Genomic DNA, 6,117 nt, shown 5'->3' on the forward strand with positions numbered 1-6,117 from the left:
CCTCCTGTGTCCAGGCATTTTGTAACCTGGTCATAAAAAGAAACTAGATTGGTCAGGCACGATCTGCCTGCCACGAACCCGTGCTGGTTTCCCCTCAGCATAATTTGTCCTGCCGGGCTCTCACAAATGTGAGCCTTGATAATTTTTTCAAAGACTTTGCCAAGGATGGAGGTGAGACTGACTGGCCTATAGTTGCCCGGGTCCTCCTTCCTCCCCTTTTTGAAAATGGGGACCACGTTGGCCCTTTTCCAGTCCTCCGGGACTTGGCCCACGCGCCACAAGCATTCGAATATTCCCGCCAGTGGCTCTGTAATGATGTCGGCCAGTGCCTTCAGCACCCTCGGCTGGGGCTCATCCGGGCCTGCCGACTTAAAGGCATCCAGTTCTTCCAAATGACTCTGCACCATCTCAGGGTCTACGCATGGTAGTCTGGCGCCTTGCTGCTGCCTCTCTACAACCCCAGTGAGAGACTTGTCGTGCCCCTCGCTTAGGAACACTGAGGCAAAGAACTCGTTGAGGAGTTCAGCCTTGTCCCCTCTGTCTGTCACCAATTGTTTCTGCCCATTTAGAAGGGGTCCTATTCCTCCCTGGGCCTTCCTTTTACTCCCAATATATCTAAAAAACAATTTCTTGTTGTCCTTTACTTGGGATGCCATCCTCAGCTCCATGGCAGCTTTGGCCTGTCTAACTGCCTCCCTACAAGCACGAGCAGAGGAGGTATATTCATCTTTGGTGATCTCTCCCTGTTTCCACTTTTTATGTGCTCCCCTTTTGTCCCTTAGGCTGCCCTGGATTTCTCTGGTCAGCCAGGGAAGCCTCCTGGCCCCTTTCCCCCTTTTGCCTCGCTCGGGGATCGTCTTGCTTTGTGCCCGAAGGATCATTTCCTTAAGGCACAGCCACCCTTCTTGGGCTCCCATCACTTCAAAACTCCTACTCTGCAGTGCGTCCTTGACTAATCGCCTGAGTTCATTGAAATCAGCTTTCCTAAAGTCTAGCACTTTCACCCTACTAGTTACCTTACCCACTCGACGTCTTATGGTGAATTCTATTATTAGGTGATCACTGTCCCCCAGATGGCTACCGATCTGGAGGTCCCCTACCATGTCATCCCCCGTTGCCAATACCAGATCCAGTATGGCATTCCCCCTAGTGGGACCGTGTGCCTCCTGTGTCAGGTGGAGGTCCTGTACACAGGTTAGAAACCTGCGTGAGCGGTGGGACTTTGCTGTCTGTGACTCCCAGCAGATGTCCCGGTAGTTCACCATCCCCATTTCTCTTTTGACCTACCCATCGATGTATCCCTTGTTCCACCGCCAACATTCTTCCCTGTGTGGGCAGTCTTTCAGAGGGACCCAAAACTCACCCAGATAAAAAAGGAGCCAGACCCTGGTGACACAACATGCTGAATGGAAGCCAGATAAGCTATCATGATACCACACTGTCAGAAGAAAAGGGTCACTGTCTCTCTTCTCCATCACATCTCAACCAGGATGCTTTCCTCTTTGCAGTGTATAGAATGAAGATTTTACAAGGAAAAAGAAGTCTTAAGTGACCCATGAAATCAATTGATTCCCTTACTTCTGCCTCAATTGAAATGCCACTGCCCCAAACAGGCAGTTGGTTTTAAACTTTGCATGGAGCAGGAACCAAAATGGGGTGCAAACACCCAAGCGCACCCACTCACCAAAATAACCCCTTGCTTCAGTGTTTCTTGGAAGATCTCAATCATATTCCTCTTTGCCCTGCAATGTGTCACACTGGAAAGACTCACTGACCACAAAGAAGGACCCTTTGAGCAGGAGAACATGCTGAAGTGATTTTTGCTACTTGGCTGACCCAGCACAGGGAGCCTGAAATGCCCCTCTCTACTCTGCCACAGAAAAAAAATAAAGTTTCCTAGCCTACTCCATCACACCAGACAGCCTTTCTATCTATGCAGACTTCAAGGTATGGTGTTTTTCATTACGGGCATTTTTGGTTAAAAAATAAAAAGGCCTCCTTACAAACAACAGCAAAGCTACCACGCATGGTGAGGATCTCCCAGGGACAGAACCTACTCAGAAGGGTGCAGTTGACCCCAGTGTGACTTGAACACACAACCTTCTGATCTGGAGTCAGACATGCTACCATTGCATTGTAGCAGACAGCCCCCTTTTCTTCCTGCCTGCAGTTGCTTTCCCCTCCTTGGATATCTTTTTTCTCTTCTACCTTTTCTTCCGTCCTCTTTCTTTCACTTTAAGATGAGGAATTGTGTTTTAAAATTTGCGTGTGCGCATTTAGTATCTCCCCTTGTATTTTGGTATTTTTATCTATTTGTGTGCCATGGCATTACTTTTGTAGTTTATATTTTATACTCCTCACCTTTCAACTAAATGTGTTTAGTTTCAGAAGTAAGTTATACATTGTAACAATGTTAACAAGGGCAGTAGTCAAACTGCTGCTTCCCAGTATCAGGTGGGCCCCTGAAAGAGCGAGTGAATCAGTGATTGAATGTGTAACACAGTAGCAGGCAGCAATTAACACCTAGGGAAACTGCAGATCAACCAAGGGAAGAAATCAATAGGAGACAATGTAGCAACCAGGAAATCTCTACAGTCACTGTTCAAGGGCTAGAAGCCCTGGTCTGAGTTAATCAATACCGGGGACCAACTTTTGGGCATGAATATATCTCCAGATCAACTGCTCCCAGAGCCCTATTCAAAATTCATTAATGGACTCCCAAACCTGCACGTACATGTGGACGCCCCCTGGGGCTGCCAGATGCCATCCAGTAGCCACCGAGGGGGAAGTCCCACGAGGGTCAACGACCCCTGGATTGGGCAAACCTGAAAACCGGGCAGTCACCAAAGTATGCCAAGAATAGATAAAAAGCAGTGAAAAGTGACCCTCAGTGGTGCCCTCTTGAGCTCCAACTTGACCAGCACCTGACTGTCCAGCCAGAAGGACCAGCCGGCGACCCCCTTCTGGAGGATAACACTATGCTGAAAGAAGCCTCGACAGCAGACTCCAGCGCCTGTGGGATAGGTATACCTGACTCTTGTAGCTCACTACTGTGTGTGCACGTGGGGGACCAGCCCCAAGGTTTATGATTTAACTTCATTACAGTGCTTCAATCCGCCTAATAAACCAGAATTTTAAGGATCCCGAGTTGGACATTTGTAGCCAACAGCATCATGGGGCCACATGCTCAAAAGGTCTTTTTCTTTGCTTCACAACTTTCTGCCAAAAGCCCTAACACTTAGTGCATGTAGGGATTTTGTCCCCTCCCCTCTCCCAAGTGCCCATTTCACTGCATGTTCCAGACTTTCCCTATTTTGCCTGTAACTTTCATATTAATCCAAACAGAACATCCTAACCTCAGCATGGTTTTAACGCAGAACTTACATAAGCTTCTAGCTGAAATATAGGTTTAATCTTTCAAAGAGTTGCCAAACTATTCTACAGCAACTAAGTATAAACACAAAGGGAAAAAAAAATCATTAAAGATTACATTATAGTAAATAAATCATTAAAGATTACTTATGTAAATGAAGAATCTTTCTCCTTTTCTTAGGTTTATACTTGTATACTATCAGCAATTGCAATTTATTTTTGAAACAAGAGGAAAGGTAAGTCCTTTAACCATTACTGGGAAACCAGAAGCAGCAACAGCATGGTAGAGGGGAGTGGGGGAAGGAGTAGAAGAAGACTCCTTGGGGCTCAGTGTTAAGGGTGGCTCTTATGCCACTTCAGGAACTGAATGGGGGAGCATTAGGGACACTGTGAAACTAGCACCCAAGCAGGGATGACAGACGAGGCATGAAGCCCCTGGGGCGCGACAACCCTTGGGTAGCCCCGGGCGGTGCTGAGGATTGGCAAAGCGTGCATGGCCATGCAGGGCCAGCGCTGTCAAAAAGGTGGGGAGGTGAGGCAAGAAAGACCCAAAGGGTAAAATAGAAAGAAAAAAAGTTTTAAAACAGGGGGGTTAATGCTGTAATATGAGGTGCACCTACAAACTCTAGGCACACCTGGATCGCAGTAACTGGAGATGCAGGAAACAGGAATTGACATGTCAATAGGGTAAGCTGATAAGACCATAAGAGACTTGTAGATGGGGCATGGGGGTGGGCATGTGCTCCCCCCCCCCTCCCCAAATTGGCCCTCACCAGCCGGGGAGGGAGTGCTAAAAGAAGCCTCTGGCTGGTGCCCCCCCCCATGATCATTGGGACACCCAAAGAAGCGCTGCCAGCACTTCCGGTTGGCGATTGGCCCCTGGGGCCCCCACCCTCATCAGTGATCAGCCGCTGGTGGACCCCACCCTGGAGATCAACTGCTGGTGGTCCCCCAGAGCCAGGAGGCAGTAATCGCCCCTGGATAAGACAATGCCTGTGACTGAGCCAAGGATGCTTTGCTGACTGACAGAAAAATTGTGCTTATGCGAGGTTCTGATTGGTGGCCAGTGCAGGGAGAGTGTTTTCCAAAGAGCACCCCACCTTTGTGCCCTGAGGTCCCCCTAGCATGCACCCAGGCTTTCTCTGGCCAGGGTGATGGCTGCAAGTGTCCAAAGATGCTTTGCCCAGCAGGCAACAATTCCTTTTGGTCTTCAAATTTGGGGCTCCCCTGGAAACCACAAGAGTCCCCCCGGTGATGGGAGGAGAGAAAAAGCAGATATGCCAGGGTTGGGGGCATGTGGGGTATGGGTAGGCTGGTGATCAATGCCCGCTAAAAAGAGATAAGCTGTGTTTGCATAGTTTCCAATTGTGCTGCCTGAGGCAGAATTGCAAGCATGCGTGAAGTTGTTTTATGAAATGATGAATGATGTCGCATGGAAAAGCAAATTTAGAAAAAGTAAAAGCCCCTTACTGGTTTTCCCCAACATTAACCATGCAAGTACATTTTTCGGGGAAAGCACTCAAAAATGCTTCACTGACCAGCAGAAAAGCTGTCTTTGTGCGGGGTTCTGATTAGTGGTGTGCACGGGGAGACCGTTTATGGAACTCCAAACCAAAAAAACCCCATGTCTCACCCCAAGTCCACCTCTCCTCCTCCCTCCCCATATGGCTTATGCTGGCCACCTGAGGTCCACTTGAAGCTGGAGGTGAGGGCTGGCCAAGGCAGCCTTTCACATTTCCCAAAAACAGTGCCCCTAGCTACCAAGGTCCCCCAAACATGAAGCCGGGCTTCCAAGGTGTTGGCTGCAAGCATCCAAAGATGGTTCACCTAGCAGGCAACAATTCCTTTGGGTCTTTGAATTAGGGGACTGCAGTGCCTACCCCCAACAGCTCAGATTAGTGGCCAGTGCAGGGAGAGTGTTTCCCCAAAAGAGCAGCCCACCTTAGTGCCACGAGGTCCCCCTAGCACGCACTCCAGCTTTCTCTGGCTAGGGTGATGGCTGAAAGCATCCAAAGAGGCTTTGCTCAGCAGGCAACAATTTCTTCCAGTCTTTGAATTAGGGGCTCCACTGAAAACCCCAAGCACCCCCCCAGTGATGGGAGGGGGAAAAAGTGGATACTATGTAGATATGTCAGGAAGAACACCAAGAGAGAGCATCCAGCAATGAATAGCTGGTTGAATGGAAGAAATTTGGGGGGAGTGGGGAGGAGTGTAACTGAAAGCCACACGAAAAATAAAACCAATCATGAAATACATTCTTAAACTACCCCCGATGTAATTTAGTACTAGGAGGTCAGAAGGGTAAAATTGTTATGAGGTGCCCCCTAGCATTTACCAGTAATAACATATTAACTCATTATGTGTCTTAAATGCATTATGTCACATAAATGTAACAGCATTCATTGTGGTATATTGTGAGAGTGAAATAAACCTAGGGAATATCTTTAACTAGAGCAGAGGTAGGCAATGTGTTTTGGTCGGAGTGCCGAAAAACATCACAATGCCTGCCTCAGAAGGTGTCAGAGTGCTGGCATGGCAGAAAAACAAAATAAGGGCAAAGGGTACATGGCAGAATGCCCTGCTTGTGCCCCTTGCCCCCCTTCCAAAACCCCTGCCCCGCAGCCCTGCCCCCCAGTCCTACTGCCCCTTACCCCCCACCCAAAGCCCCTGCCCCCCTGTGCCCCCACCCAAAGCCCCTGCTCCCCAGCCCAGGCTCTGTGGCTGGGAGCACCCCCCCCCCCCCCC

This window comes from Alligator sinensis, unplaced genomic scaffold (assembly GCF_000455745.1).
Source record: "Alligator sinensis unplaced genomic scaffold, ASM45574v1 scaffold1105_1, whole genome shotgun sequence".
Classification (NCBI taxonomy): domain Eukaryota; kingdom Metazoa; phylum Chordata; order Crocodylia; family Alligatoridae; genus Alligator; species Alligator sinensis.